Source organism: Helianthus annuus, chromosome 2 (assembly GCF_002127325.2).
Source record: "Helianthus annuus cultivar XRQ/B chromosome 2, HanXRQr2.0-SUNRISE, whole genome shotgun sequence".
Lineage (NCBI taxonomy): Eukaryota > Viridiplantae > Streptophyta > Magnoliopsida > Asterales > Asteraceae > Helianthus > Helianthus annuus.
The window spans coordinates 150431542-150449283 of record NC_035434.2 but is presented as its reverse complement, the minus strand read 5'-3'; positions in this window follow the sequence as shown (position 1 = coordinate 150449283).

Below are 17742 nucleotides of genomic sequence, written 5' to 3'. Positions count from 1 at the left end.
CACTGAGTATAAAGACCTAGTATCTCAGAAAGAGGGACCTTTCAAACGAGATTTCAGGGGTTACCTATATATCCAAGTAGTGTTCCCCACGAAATAAGCAAGTTTGAATTTAGGTTTATATCCCGAAAAAGTTTACTAAATGTATAAAAACCTATCGGCATATCATCAGTGAGACTGTTAAATGTTATTTAATCATTACATTTCTTTAGCATACTGTAACTGTCTACTGATGTACTATCATTTCCTCTTTTTACACAAAACTCAAATTGTTGAATTTATCATGTTTTTGGCTTTTTTCAAATTTTCAAATATTTTTGGATTTTCTGACAATTTTTCTCCCCCTAAAATGCAAAATCATTTAAAGAAAATTTGACAAACCGATACTGATAGCTTTGTCTCGCCATCCATTTTCTGCTTTTCGTGTACTGAATTACGGAAAAATAACATACCCGCATGATTTACAACACATTGATTTTTACAGTTTGAAAACCGTTTTTCAATCTTGTGAAATTAATCATGTTTGTTCCGCCGTGAGGGTTTCGGCATATTCAATTAACACATATTTTTGTAATTTTCTATTTTTGACAAAAATTAAAGACAAAACATATTTTTGGTTTTTCAAATTTTTAACAAACTAAAAACATATTTTTGGTTTTTTTTTTTTAATTTTTCAATTTTTAGGGGTTTTGAAATATTGTTTATTTATGAACAGAAAATGTTTAACTCCCTGTTCAACTAAACCGGGGTTCAGCAGCCTTCTCCTCCTCTCGTTGTGCCAGGCTGCTCCAACTTCCGTTCTCATAATCTTCAGTTTCATTGAACAATATGCATCATTCAATCTCGGAAAATCTTTGTCATTTTGAACAAAGACTTTTTCATCTTTAATTTCAACTTTCTCATCTTTTACCGAAGTCACTTGTTTCTTAACTGACCATTTTTGACCTTTTGGAGTACCACGTTTGTAAAAATGTGTCTCTTTTTGAATCTTTTGATTTTGAACAACAACTTTTGGTTTCCAAAACTCTTGAGGTTTTGTCATATCAACTGATGTTCTCCAACTTTGTGTTGTTTTGAATCTGGGTGTGTGAGAATTCCAGGTCTGTCTTGAATCGAACCTGTTCGGGTTTGATTTCCAATTTTGATTTGAAGCAAACTTGTTTGTATTGTACCTCCAAGTTTGTTTTGAATCAAATCTAGTTGACCTTTGTTTCACATCCTCAGATCTCTATGTTTCCACATTTTTAGATTTCATTTTGTCAACATCAACAGGTTTCAGATTTGGACACTTGCGAGCAAGATGACCAATTTGATCACATTTGAAACATGTCCTTTTTGAGACATCTTTGACCTGTTGTTGTTGCTTTTTCTGAGCAACGAACTCTTCATTAGACTGTTGTCCAATTTTAAGTTCTTTCTCTTCAGCTAAACTCTTTCCTTGAACAAAACTCATTTTTGCCTGAGAGTTTGGCACTTCATTTTTCTTCCAATTTTGTTTCTTTTTATAACCCAACCCAGCCTTCATGTTTTTCTTCTTAAAACCAGATTTGTTATAAAAAGTTTTGTGACCTTTACCAGCAAATTTTGAAATTTCAGACTTTTCGATTTCAACCATCTTGAAAACTTTATCAACCTTTTCTGAAATCACATTCTGAATCGGGAATACAACATCTAAGAATAATTTGTCTGATCCAATCATGGTATAAACCAATCCCTTTGAATCATCATTCAAATTTTTCTTGGATTTTGTGTTTTTCAGATATCCATCATGAAAATTACCTTCATTTTCATTTTGTGATTCAGAATTACCTGTATCAACCGACTCTTCTTTCAACACACTTTCAACGACCTTACATACCACCTCTGAATCATGAGAATCATCAGATTTGGAATTGGTTACGTCAATGTTGTCTGGCAATTGATCTACCAGGTTGAAAGCTTTTTCGACATTTTCTTCATCATAAAATGCAAACTTTTCCGGTGGTGGAACTTGATGAAACTCTGATCCAATACCTTTCTTGTTTTGCTCAGACTCACCATCTCCCGGTTTTATATTGAAAATACGTTCAAGCACATATGATGACACGTGATAACTTTTTAACTTGTTGTTGTACTGTTCTAAATCAGCAATCTGTCGCTTTAGCTTAGCAACATCTTCAATATAGGAATTAACAACACCTTGTTTAATTTCATACATTCGTTTAAGTTCTTTAGTTGTTTCAGAAAGATAATTCATTCTTGATTGAGCAAATTTCATTTCATCTTTCACTTTTTCATATAACTCTTTTGTAATATGATAAGCCAATTTCATTAAATCATATTCTTTCTTCATTTCTTGACAAACATTTTCTTTTTGATCACATTCTTCTGTCTTTTTCAAAACATTTTCTTTCAAAATCTCATTTTCTTTTTCTAACTCTTTACATTTTTCTGAAAGTTTTTCATCATTTTCTTTTAAAACTTTTTCCTTTTCTAGCCTTTCTTTGCATTTTTCTTTGAAAATATTTTTGATTTTTGTGAACTCAATATCTCTTATTCTAAACTTCTCATCTTTTTCAGTACAAGCTCTGCACATTTTCATGCATTTCTTGCACTGTTCAATCGGTTTTAAGATTTTAGAATCAGAATTTACCTTAGTGATTGGCACTTTGGTATTTTCAGCTGCCTCTGTCTGCTTCTGATCAGCATCATTTTGCTTTTCTTCAACATCGACTTCATCACCAGCATCACCAGCTTCCAAATTCTCATTCTTTTCCTCAGTCAAACTCTCAATTTTCTTCTTATCTTCTACAATCTGTTGTTTTTCAGTAACAGCTTTCTCAACTTCTGCCTTCACCTCAACTTTTTCTTCTACCTTCACATTCTCTATTTTCACTTATTTTATTTCATTCACAACCTCAACTTCAACAGCTTCAACTTTAACCTCTTCAGCAACTTTCTTCAGATTATTCACCATTTCTTCAACATTCTTCTTCATTCTCTCTTCATCCCTTTTTCTCAGACATGATGTTATGGCATATCTGATTTCCTTTTGATGCCTTTTTGCATATGTGTCATCTTTCAATACATTTCTATAGTATTCGGCTGATGAAGGAATTATGAGAAGAACATCTTCAAAGATTATATCTTTCTTTGGAACAACTGGTTCACCTTCTCTGTTGAAGTAGCTGTCACACCCCAACCGATGGCGGAAACATCGGGATGAGACGAACAAATTGCTCAAAACAACATAACACTATTGTGACAATATGAATTAATTTATTTCATTAATCTCAAAATGGGATACATAGTTCCAAATAAATGAACATAACGTTTATCAAATATCAAAATGCTAAATGGGTTTCTAATGTCCACCCTAGCTTGATTCTTGTTTTCTTGATCATTCAACCTGCAATATGTATTAAAATAAATCAACAAAAAGCATGTTGGCGAGTATACAAGTTTTCATACATAGCATATACGTGTTTAAAATGTTTACTCAATTCCAAATGTGAAATACAATATCATGTTAACAGTATATACTCGAAACGATGTTACTCTATGTGCCCAAACCAAAGTTTAACGCAATTAAAGTGTACCCAAACGAATTTGAGTAGGTTGACATAGTTAAACCTAACAATACCTGCTCATAGAACAGGAGGGGCGTTTCTCAACCTATAGCGCTACCATTGTTAGGGGAGGCTTGTACGAAGTTAATGAACACATAGTCATTAGGTGTTTACAGTAGCATAACATGTCTAACATGAATAAAGTGTGTCACATAGAATATGGAATGAGTGTGCATAAAATGTTTAATGTGTTGTGATGTTTGATATGTAATACATATTGCACCCAAAAGTGTAAAACGAAAATGGGTCATGTATACTCACCTTAGAGTGCGGTGCGTATTTCTTGGAACAAGATTAGGAATCAGGAATTTCCCAAGAGGATGTGCACAAGAGAATTACCCTATTAATTTTGAGGATTTGATTAATTATTGGGAATTTAGAGATCATTAAGTAACAAGGCATTTATGAAAAATAAAATTAACATTTCTAAATAGTAATCATATGCCTTATATTTTATATTTAATGAAATATATGACAAATAAATGAGTAAAATAAATATTGATTTTACCAAGTATTATAAATATTATTACCAAAATGTTGGATTAAATAAAAAATTCTGATATATATATATATATATATATATATATATATATTATAGATAATTGATCTGATTATTTTATAAAATAATGTAGCTAATCTAAATAATATAGTAGATTTGTTTATTATAACATAATAATTCTGAAATATAATTTCTGAAAATAAAACAAAAATACAAATTCTGATATAATACAATGATAATTCTGATTTAAATAATATATTAAATCTGAAAATAACAATTCAATAAATCTGAAAATAAATAATAATTCAGATTGTTTAAATATTAATTTAATAATAATTCTGGAAATTGATAAATAAATTCTGATTTATTAAAAATACAAATTCTGATTTAAATAGGAAATTCTGATTTATAAATAATAATTCAGATTATTAAGATAAAAATTCTGAAAATAAAACAGAAGTAAAAATTCTGATTACAAAATAATTTCTGATTTAAATGATATATTAAATCTGAAAGTAAAAATTCTGAATATAATAAATCTGTTCATTAAATCTAATAATAATAATAATAATAATAATATTAAATATAACAATAACAGTAGCAATTATAATTAACAAACTGTATACGGTTCTTGGCCGGAAAATGAAAACTAACCGAAGAAAGGAAGTCGGAGAAACGAACCGGTATCGGAATCGGGTCTCCTCCGTCGAGTTGCAGGTTCCCGGCGGGAGTCGTCCGGCGACGTGCAGGTGGAGGTGAGGGATGAGGTTTTCCGGCGGGGTGAGGAAGAAGAGAGGTGGTTACGGTGAGGGTGTGGGTTTGGTATGAACGAGAGGTGGTGATCTTCTCCGGTGGTATTCCGGTTAAACAGGTGTGTGGTGAAAGGTGGGGGATGGTTCCGGGTTATATAGGGGTGAAGTGTCGGGTATGTTTGGAAACCCGGGGTGATTGATGATCGAGATTTGGTAGCTTAGGAAATCATGGAAAGTGACTAGCTGGCCGGAATGGAGGATGAAGCAGTTAAGGGAAGTTTCCATCTACACGGTAATGCAGGTTTGGCGGTTTAAAAGAATTCGATTTGAATTCGAATCATAGCATAAATATAATGTGTTTCCATAATAGGTTGGATGTGGCATGCCCGGCCGAGTGGTTAGTGAGTCGTTTGTTATACTTGAGGTCTCCGGTTCGATCCTTGTTACGCGCATAAAAACCCATTTTTTTTTAATAACAGCTTAGACTAACTTAGTTGGTTGATTCCTTCATAAAACTAACCAAGTTAGGCTTAACTTGGTTAGACTCATTGTTTCCAAAGGTTTAGCTAACTTGGTTAGCCTAAACTAACTATAATTACAATAAAATTCCTTTTGTTTATTTATTTTGTAAAATTTGATAAATAGATAAAATAATTTATCTATTGTATAAAGTTTGATATCATGATTTATTTAACTAATTAAAATGTTAACTTATGATTTAGAATATATTATATATACTTGATTTAACCCGGATTTTCTGATAAACTACCGAATTAACGTACGAATTCCCGACTTTTGTACGGTTTAGGGTAATCTCTTGGCAACGATGAATTTAAGAGCTGAGATTTAGATGGAATTTCACTGTTTTTACGTGCTTACATAGTTTCAACGTGTTTCAACGTGTAATTTCACGACATAGAAATCAAGCAAACATGTGATTAAAATAATGCGTTTTTCATTATGATTCAAGTCTCGAAATGAAATTGGGAATAAACGAGAGTACAATTGACTAAACTGGAAGGTACAAGCCACTATGCTTTAAATAGAAAGTTCAAAAACGCGAGGCGTTACAGTCTCCCCTACTTTAGGAGATTTCGTCCTCGAAATCAAGATGAAAGTTTTGAAAAGATTTATAAAATGAGACTTTGATCATAAGGTTTTTATTTAGGAAAATTGGTTTCATGAATGCATCACATAGCACATTGTCTTTCACATTGTTGTTCACATAAAATGAATGAAATGTCATAGATTTTCACATAGTATAACATGTATAATGAAAGCATAATAAATTTAATTTGTTCACGAGGGAGTATCATTAATTGTTTTAGGTTACGACAATAGTGCGAAATGTGTCTCCTAGCTAGAAATGAATGAAACGCTCAAACGTAAAACGCATAATAATTGAGATGACATAAAAGAGATTTAACGTAAAATATGGATTGTCACGGAACGTAACGTATGACACTTCCAAAGTGAATCGAAGACCTTCTCGAATTAAGGAAACGTGCTTTGGCCTATAGGTATAGGTACTCTCATCGCTGGTCCCCAGGTAGGCAACGGGTCCTTAATGGATTTATACGAATGCCAAACCTAGACAGGACGTCCCGACTACCGGTACCTAACCCTTCCAGTTACTACACATCCTTAATCGATTGGGAAATCGAAACTTTGGCGAGAGTGAAAATCGAGGAGTGGGACTAGTTAACAAGATGCGAGTATCACCTCTAACTTGATAACATCGTACCCTAACGTGGTTGGTACTTATCAAAAGATAAGGGTCCACTAGAATACGAAATGGAAAACTCCCAACAAGGTTTGGATATCACTCCTAACTTGAGGGTAGATTTCGTGCAAAAATCAAAGTATAGCTGAGTGAAAATCATCACCAAGTGTGGGAATCACCCCTATCTTGATAAGTCATTTCGATTGTGTTGTAAGAGTGTCTTCAAAGCCTCCAAGTGTGTATTGTGTTAGCCTTAGGAAAGGCATGTATATTAAGAGTCCAAAAGAAAGTAGAGGGAAGCAAAGAAGATAGAAGGGAAGTTGTTTTAAGTAACACATAGTGAAAAAGCTCCTAAACTATAGACTAGGCAAAGCATTCCTAATTCCCTATAGTTACGGCTCTGATACCAATCTGGTATCAGAGTACTCCTACTATAGACCAGGCAAAAGTAAGGCAATCCTACCTAATTCCCTATAGTTATGGCTCTGATACCAATCTGTCACACCCCAACCGATGGCGGAAACATCGGGATGAGACGAACAAATTGCTCAAAACAACATAACACTATTGTGACAATATGAATTAATTTATTTCATTAATCTCAAAATGGGATACATAGTTCCAAATAAATGAACATAACGTTTATCAAATATCAAAATGCTAAATGGGTTTCTAATGTCCACCCTAGCTTGATTCTTGTTTTCTTGATCATTCAACCTGCAATATGTATTAAAATAAATCAACAAAAAGCATGTTGGCGAGTATACAAGTTTTCATACATAGCATATACGTGTTTAAAATGTTTACTCAATTCCAAATGTGAAATACAATATCATGTTAACAGTATATACTCGAAACGATGTTACTCTATGTGCCCAAACCAAAGTTTAACGCAATTAAAGTGTACCCAAACGAATTTGAGTAGGTTGACATAGTTAAACCTAACAATACCTGCTCATAGAACAGGAGGGGCGTTTCTCAACCTATAGCGCTACCATTGTTAGGGGAGGCTTGTACGAAGTTAATGAACACATAGTCATTAGGTGTTTACAGTAGCATAACATGTCTAACATGAATAAAGTGTGTCACATAGAATATGGAATGAGTGTGCATAAAATGTTTAATGTGTTGTGATGTTTGATATGTAATACATATTGCACCCAAAAGTGTAAAACGAAAATGGGTCATGTATACTCACCTTAGAGTGCGGTGCGTATTTCTTGGAACAAGATTAGGAATCAGGAATTTCCCAAGAGGATGTGCACAAGAGAATTACCCTATTAATTTTGAGGATTTGATTAATTATTGGGAATTTAGAGATCATTAAGTAACAAGGCATTTATGAAAAATAAAATTAACATTTCTAAATAGTAATCATATGCCTTATATTTTATATTTAATGAAATATATGACAAATAAATGAGTAAAATAAATATTGATTTTACCAAGTATTATAAATATTATTACCAAAATGTTGGATTAAATAAAAAATTCTGATATATATATATATATAAATATTATAGATAATTGATCTGATTATTTTATAAAATAATGTAGCTAATCTAAATAATATAGTAGATTTGTTTATTATAACATAATAATTCTGAAATATAATTTCTGAAAATAAAACAAAAATACAAATTCTGATATAATACAATGATAATTCTGATTTAAATAATATATTAAATCTGAAAATAACAATTCAATAAATCTGAAAATAAATAATAATTCAGATTGTTTAAATATTAATTTAATAATAATTCTGGAAATTGATAAATAAATTCTGATTTATTAAAAATACAAATTCTGATTTAAATAGGAAATTCTGATTTATAAATAATAATTCAGATTATTAAGATAAAAATTCTGAAAATAAAACAGAAGTAAAAATTCTGATTACAAAATAATTTCTGATTTAAATGATATATTAAATCTGAAAGTAAAAATTCTGAATATAATAAATCTGTTCATTAAATCTAATAATAATAATAATAATAATAATATTAAATATAACAATAACAGTAGCAATTATAATTAACAAACTGTATACGGTTCTTGGCCGGAAAATGAAAACTAACCGAAGAAAGGAAGTCGGAGAAACGAACCGGTATCGGAATCGGGTCTCCTCCGTCGAGTTGCAGGTTCCCGGCGGGAGTCGTCCGGCGACGTGCAGGTGGAGGTGAGGGATGAGGTTTTCCGGCGGGGTGAGGAAGAAGAGAGGTGGTTACGGTGAGGGTGTGGGTTTGGTATGAACGAGAGGTGGTGATCTTCTCCGGTGGTATTCCGGTTAAACAGGTGTGTGGTGAAAGGTGGGGGATGGTTCCGGGTTATATAGGGGTGAAGTGTCGGGTATGTTTGGAAACCCGGGGTGATTGATGATCGAGATTTGGTAGCTTAGGAAATCATGGAAAGTGACTAGCTGGCCGGAATGGAGGATGAAGCAGTTAAGGGAAGTTTCCATCTACACGGTAATGCAGGTTTGGCGGTTTAAAAGAATTCGATTTGAATTCGAATCATAGCATAAATATAATGTGTTTCCATAATAGGTTGGATGTGGCATGCCCGGCCAATGTTTTAAATACCGGTATGAACCGGCCGGTTATACCGGTTAAACCGGATATCGGACACGAGTCCGGTACGATAAAGGTCGGTAAAACCCGAATACGGTATGTCTTATGTACCGGCGGTAAATCCGGTTCTACCGGTTCAAACCGTTGAACCGGTTTGCATTATCTTAAGATTTGATTTCTTAATTTTAATAAAATACGATATTAAGGTAATATTGATCATCCATATTTCTGGTAATTAACATAGTGTTTTCTATTCCAATATTTCATCGTTGTTAAAACTGTTACTCACCTCGTACAATGCAATATTCTTAAAATGCTTAATAGTTTACAATAAAATAGTTGTTTTTAGATAAAATTATGATCAGTTACATAAATCCAAGTTGAGATTTGATTGTTTTTTGAGATGAATTGGTATTTTATGGAATTTATAGGGTTAACTAGTAACCCGGTTCAACCACCCGATACAACCCGGTTCAACCGGTTGAACCATTTTAGAGCCCAACCCGATATGACTTAAAAACCGGTTTTTAAAACATTGTGCCCGGCCGAGTGGTTAGTGAGTCGTTTGTTATACTTGAGGTCTCCGGTTCGATCCTTGTTACGCGCATAAAAACCCATTTTTTTTAATAACAGCTTAGACTAACTTAGTTGGTTGATTCCTTCATAAAACTAACCAAGTTAGGCTTAACTTGGTTAGACTCATTGTTTCCAAAGGTTTAGCTAACTTGGTTAGCCTAAACTAACTATAATTACAATAAAATTCCTTTTGTTTATTTATTTTGTAAAATTTGATAAATAGATAAAATAATTTATCTATTGTATAAAGTTTGATATCATGATTTATTTAACTAATTAAAATGTTAACTTATGATTTAGAATATATTATATATACTTGATTTAACCCGGATTTTCTGATAAACTACCGAATTAACGTACGAATTCCCGACTTTTGTACGGTTTAGGGTAATCTCTTGGCAACGATGAATTTAAGAGCTGAGATTTAGATGGAATTTCACTGTTTTTACGTGCTTACATAGTTTCAACGTGTTTCAACGTGTAATTTCACGACATAGAAATCAAGCAAACATGTGATTAAAATAATGCGTTTTTCATTATGATTCAAGTCTCGAAATGAAATTGGGAATAAACGAGAGTACAATTGACTAAATTGGAAGGTACAAGCCACTATGCTTTAAATAGAAAGTTCAAAAACGCGAGGCGTTACAGTAGCACTCTCTCTTTTTATCCCATCTTTTGCTGCTGACGGCATTCTCATACTCTTCCTGCATCTCATCCATTCTATTCAAAGCAATGTTTCTTTCTCGATAAGTTTTCTCACTTAGAATCTCTTCTCGAGTTTTCTCTTTGATTTCAGCTTTATCTTTTTCTTCATTGTTTTCTTCTTTAATTTCAGCAACAAAGACAAACTGTCTTTTCTCTATTATAGCTCTGCCATGAGCTGTTTTTCGAACATTTTCCAAACGATCTTCTTCTGGACAAATCTCGCTCCAATCAAAACCTTCATCATCTTGAATTACAAAATAAGCTCTTGATTTTTCTCTGGGTTTATCTTCAATCATCTTTGGCTCTTCTCTGCTACGGTGGTAAATCACCTTTCGGTAGTAATCATCATTGAACGGATGTTCATTTCCACCAACTGCAGAATTTGTCAAATCCAAGTTTTGTTGATGCACCTCCAAGAGATTGTTTGCCAGTAATCTCCATGTATCTTTGAGCTCTGCGAATGCAACTTGCCAAACACCAGCGAATGTCAATGAGTCCCATCTCTTCCGGATCAATCTGGTCATAGTCTTCTTTGGTTAACTCTGAGTTTCCAATTTTGCCAGCTACAAGACCTTCATACGATTCCAGAACAGAAGCAAGAAAACTCATTTGTTGTTTAGTTGCATTGATGCTCATTGCCGGAGAATTTTTCAACTTAAGAGCAATGTTGCACAGAATCTCCTCTGCTTCTTCAGAACTCGCTTTTGAAGCCGATGAATGATAACCTGGATCATAACTTGATGAGCTATTCTGTGGCTCTTTTGTCCTCTCACCACTGAATGCTGTCTTTGGTGAACTATCAGCTTTCACCGAAGGTAAACTACCTTTGTAAAACAGACCAACATTCTGTTGATGTGAAGAACTGCTCATCTTGTTCTGTTTCTGCAATTCAAACTCATGAGTTTCAATCTTTTCAAATAGTGTATCAAGAGAAATTGTTTCATATAAAGCATCATTTTTTAAGATAAAAACAAACGTTTGCCACTGATCAGCTCGTGGTAACGCTTCTATGATTTATCAATAATTTCCTCTCTTGTTTTCACAATCTCAAAACGTTCAAGTTCAATTTTTAGATGACAGAATCTCTCTATCATTTGCCTCACAGACTCTCCTTTAATGCTATCAAACAGATCGAATTCTTTCTTTAATAAAGCAATTTTGTTCTTTTTAATCTGTTTACCCCCCTCAGCTTTAACTCGTAAAGCTTCCCAGACAAATTTTGATGACCCATCATGATTAAGTAATGCAAAGATGTCATTTCTAATGGCCGACTGGATCAAAGCAATCATTCTCTGTTCAGCTGCAAATTCAGATTTATCTTCTTTGGATAACTTCTTGAATGAAAGATCTTCTCCTTTATCATCTTTCGGTCTTTCATATCCAAACTCCAGACAGAACCAGCTCTCATGTGCATAAGCTTTTGCCCAATTAAGAAACCATTCTTTCCACCAAGTATAATCCTCAATGCTTTCCAGAGTTGGTGGCTTTGAGTGTGTTCCGTAAAAATTATCATGTTTGATGTTCTCATTAATAGCTTTTGTGATGGTTTTTGGGGTAACGGTTGTAATCTCAGAATATTCGGATGTAAACGCGTTGAAAAACGTGTTGTAGAATTCTTCAGCCATGGTTTGAAATTCTTGAATAACCTGGAGACAAACAATCAAACAAAACACAATCAGTACAAACAATATCAAAATCCTAAAATAGACTGACACTCGGTTGACATGAAATGATCTCGACACAAAAAAAAAATCCTCTTTCAAGCGAAATAGTGATCTCAAGCGAAATCACTTTTGGAGCGAAATCAGTACTTCAAGCGAAATCACTTGACTGACAAGTTCAAGCGGAATCAAAAATTAATTCTCAAGTGAAATCTCTTGGATGTCACTTCAAGCGAAATCAGAACTAATCTTTCAAGTGGAATACCACTTTGAAGCGAAATCTGATTAACTTTCAGGCGAAATAGCAGATTCAAGCGGAATCAAGTGCTAATTTCAAGCGGAATAGTCATTTGAAGCGGAATCTGTTGTTGATTTCAAACGGAATCAAAAAGTTACGTTCAAGCGAAATCAGCTTTTTGGCCTGTTTTTGTCATTTTTAATCCGAATTAAAGTCTGATATTCTCAAGGCTTTGTTAAAATACTATTTCACATGTACTGTGAAAAATTCAATCCATTTTGACCGTGAAATCTTGTCCAAATTGAAAAAGAAGGTGTAGAAGTCAGAAAACTGATGCAATTGGACTAAACTCTTCTTCCTGAGCTCTGATACCACTTGTAGGATCGTTGTGTGACCTAAATGAGTCGATCAGAAGAGTTGTTTATCCGAATCAAAGGCGGAATCAATGATACGGACGCGCGATGTAATTATAATGTCTCTATTATTGATCTAACACTGATTTACAACCTGGAGACAATCCGGCAGAGCTTCGCTACTAAGATCTGAAAGTTACAAATGAAAAACCAAGTGTACCTATATATAGTGTGTGTGATTTCGCTTGAACTGACAAAGACACTTTCAAGCGGAATCAGCAAGTTAGTGATTTCGCTTGAAATGGTCTTGGTCACTTTCAAGCGGAATCAGCCTTATACACACAAAACTCAGTTTCTAGCACCCGAGCACTGGTTAATCCTATCCTATCCTATTACACGACTCGATACAAGACGAAGTCAATAGACATAGTGCCCTAACATAACCCTTGCTCCATACAAAATAATAAATCCACCCCCAACTTTTCGAAAATGTACTTTTAACCCATGCTTCAATTTACCGACACCTTCTATACTTTCAAAGTTTGCATTTTTAATCTCTTTGCTCTTCTTTTTGTGTTTTGTACCTAAAGTTTCATCACATTGCAATTTTAGTCCCTTGGCCCTGTAAACATCAACGTTTAATCACTCAAGTTTTAGAATATTTCAACTTTACCCATTTACCATAAATAATATGCATTTATAACATATTATTTTCTTTAATAATTTTCATTTGCTAGTTTCTTTTTAAAAGAACTAATTTGTCGTTAACCTCCTTGAGTTTCAAAATTTCAACTTTACCTCTTTCATTCCTTTACTTGAAAAAAAATGAAGTTCTACGTGCGGATTTTTATGTACATGTCAATATAAATTCGATTCAATCTACGTTTAGATGTAATTTTCTTTAATGATTTCCGTTCGCTAATTTCTTTTTTTAAAGAACTAATTTTTCGTTAACCTCGTTGACTTTCAAAAGGTTTGACTTGGTCCCTTTTGTTCCTTCACTTGAAAAAAAAATAACTTCTTGCGTGCGGATTTTTATGTACGTGTCGGTATAAATTCGAATTGATCTACGTTTAGACGAAAAATTTTCTCGGGAAACAAGTCAGTGCAAGTATAATACGTTGTCCTTACATACCAAACAGAGCATCATTAAATATGTTACATTTTCATTCGACGGTATAAATTCGAGTTACTCTGTGTTTTGTATGTTTTTTTTTTTTTTAGAGCTATAATAAGCCTCTTTTGATTGCTGCCCAACCACGCCCCTCCTGCGGTGTGCACATATAATGTATATATGTGTGGGCCCTCGGGGGTAAAAGTGAAATTGCACTAATTTTAAAGTTATTTTACGAAATTCGTGAAAATAACTTTGAAAGCGCTGCACGGCTAATCATGCATCATGTAGTGGCGTTGATAGTCGAAAGACAAGGGGGTACATGCACTAATCGGCTTTTTTTGCCGAGAGTTATGCGCCTTGTGTCCAAGGCTTGATGCAAAACTACTATGGAGTCGGGGGTCTCACTGGAAGCAGCCTCTCAAGTCCTATGGGGTAGAGGTAAGGTTGTCTACATCTTACCCTCCTCAGACCCTACCTTAGCTTTGCTATTGATGGGATTTACTGAGTATGATAATGATGATGATGATGATGATAGCATATGGGTTATCGTAGATCGTCTTATGAAATCCGCCCATTTCCTACCGATACGAGAAGACTTCAAGGTAGAACGATTAGTATGAATCTATACCGACGAAGTCATTTGTCGACACGGGATGCCTCGTGACATCATCTCTGACCGTGATGGTCGTTTTACCTCACGTCTCTGGGAGACTTTTCAGTCCGCTCTCGGTACTACTCTTAATCTCAGTACCGCTTTCCATCCCCAGACCGACGGTCAGACTGAGCGCACAATCTGCACCCTTGAAGACATGCTTTGTTCGTGCGTTATAGATTTTGGTGGTAATTGGGATTCGCATTTACCTTTAGTAGAATTCTCGTACAATAACAGTTATTACACTAGTATCCAAATGGCACCCTTTGAGGCATCATATGGTAGAAAATATCGATCGCCTATTGTTTGGCACGAGATCGAAGATGCACAGATCATCGGTCCTGAGTTGATACAAGAAACGACAGACAAGATCCACCAAATAAGAGACAATCTCCTGAAAGCTCGGAGTCGTCAGAAGAGCTACGCCGATAAACGCCGTAAGCCCCTTGAGTTTGAAGTTGGTGATCACGTACTCTTAAAGGTTTCACCTTGGAAGGGGGTGATCCGATTCGTCAAGAAAGGAAAGCTAGCGCCACGATACGTGGGTCCCTTTAAGATTCTGGAAAGAATTAGCAAAAGGGCCTATCGACTCGAACTACTGGCGGAACTCAACAACGTGCATCCGACCTTCCACGTCTCGAACCTTAAGAAGTGCTTAGCTGAAGAAAATCTTCACGTGCCTCTCGAAGACTTACAAGTAAATGAGACCCCTGCACTTTGTGGAAAAGCCTGGGGAAATCATGGATCGAGAGACCAAGAAACTTCGACGCTCACGCATTCCCATAGTGAAGGTTCGCTGGGAAGGCAAACGCGGCGCTGAGTTCACTTGGGAACTTGAAAGTGATATGATATATAAATATTCGCAGCTCTTTGTTACGCCTGCTAATTCGGGACGAAATTTCCTAAAGTAGGGGAAGCTGTAACAACCCGACTTTTCGGATCGTTACCCGTTTGTTTTACTTCATTTTATAACCAACTTGAATCCTGGGATTCGATTTAAACAATTGGTTATATTATACCAAATACTTTTTCGTCACACCGCACCGCTACACGTTTAAATGCTTTATATATTCGCAACGCGTACGCAACACAAATTACAGAGAACTATATTATTTAGATTGTCGTGTTTGTTTGTTTAGTTATCATACGCCTCCGCCTACGTTTATCACGACTAACACGCTTTACAATCGCAAACGTTGTTATCAGTAGTAGTAATATTATGTGTGTGTTCTTACGTGTTTTACTTGTGTGTGCTTATTATGTGGACTGTTTACTCGCAAACGCTATCACAACGCAAACTCAACGCTACTCGGACAACTCGATTTATCACTCTAAAACGCAACGCAACGCAACGCAACTCGAAACTTGGTATTATACTAAAATATTTAATTTACCAATACTACCAAACGCAACAAAACGCATTAAACGAGCATCTTACACGCGAAACAAGGAAAAGGTTGCACAAAACAACATTTTGGTTCGAAGCTAGGCAGCTTCGTACGAAGGCAGCCTGTTCGAACCAAGGCTCTTCTGTGCGAACCCACTCCCTCTATAAATACCCAAGCCCTCCTCGTTCATTTCTCACTTGCTGATTCTAAGCTGAAACTCTGCCAAATTGATGTCCGACCATTTTCAAGTAAGATTTAACAGTTTTCTTCAATTATACAACGTTTTCCACTCGATTTTCACAAAGATCACTACATTTTTATCTAAATTCTTCTGTTTTCACATAAAAACAATCAACTTTTCACTTAACTTCTTCTTTTCATCATAAGTTCCTGCTTTACGCAAGAACCTTTCAACTTTTTCATTAACACTTCTTCTTTCACCCCAACTCTACACTTAACCGGGTGTATTGGGACTAGCTCCGGCTTCCCAGGTTAGAAATCAGTTGATTTCACACTCACCAAGTGTTGAACCTGGGTGAAAACCCTTTGAAACCTTTTAAACTTGATTTTTACACCCTCAACGGACTTAAAACGACATGTATCTCGTTCATTGAACAGTGGAGCGTGGTAGTGTCGTAACCAGCTTGAAGAGGACTCGGAAACACATCCGATTCAGGCGAAAACATAGCATTGAATGCCAAAAACATCCATGTTTGTGAACTAGACTGTTCTGTGCGAAGCCAGCTTCGTACGAAGGCTCTGGTTTACACAACACAGCCCAATTCCCAGACGTGACACAATCAAAGACCTCTCCGACTCTAAGCTTAATCAATAGCTTAAGGTTGGAGGGATGAACACTCGATTTTCCGAAGACGACGCGGAGACACTCGATTTTGGACAACGGAAGCAGCACGTGCACGAAGACCCACCTTCGTACGAAGGGTCCCTTCGTACGTAGGCATCAGCTTCGTACGAAGCTTCTGTTCTCCCACCGACACTTCGATTTTCGACCATTTCAGCACTTTGGAGGACTTATGCTTCTGTTCCCGTACGCAAGCTGACCCGGCGCGCCCTTCAATCCATTGAGGATCGTGTTTCTTGATTGGTACACGTTCTGAGTATACTCGAGCCTATTTCCATTTAACGCACTTTTGGGTGTTACATACGTTCTCTATCAAAACACAACACACAATGTAAACACTTTAAACACTAACCGTTCCCGCATGGTATACGTGATTTGATGAATGCTTGTTACTATGCTTACACAGTGTTACACTAGACCGCCTCTAGCAACGATAGTACTATACTTTGGACTCAACACCTGTGTGACAGGGGTTGCTAGGGATCACATTACTTTACTTCACGTGTTCGCTTCGGTGAACATGTGTCGCGCATACTCTACATCACAGTCTCGTGGTTAGGTTGTATCATTGTCGATAGTCACATGCTTTGCCTGTTACGTGTTACATGTTGGTTATGCGTAAAACACTTTTACTGCTATTATCTATGCAAACTTGTCTACTCACCTTTACTTTATGTATTGACTTTTATTTTAACGTATGTGACAGGTTGATGGATTGTTCTGCTGAAATCAAGATAGAAAGTCTAGAAACTCATCTAATAAAATCTAGGTTGTTAGACTTGTTTTGTTTTTGAGAACTCGCTGTCTGTAATAACTATGTGTTGAATATTTGTTCGTTGGTATGGAACAGTGAATCTTTAAAAATATTGGTAATGGATAGTTGTTATGGATTCTCTGGAGCAATCTGGTTCGGCTAGTGTCGTGCCCCGATGATTCCGCCATCGGTTGGGGTGTGACAGGGAGTACCGTTGGGAAGGTGGTGGTGACTATGATCAATTCAGTTTCCTGGTGATCGAGTTTTATTTGGTGGGGAAGTTC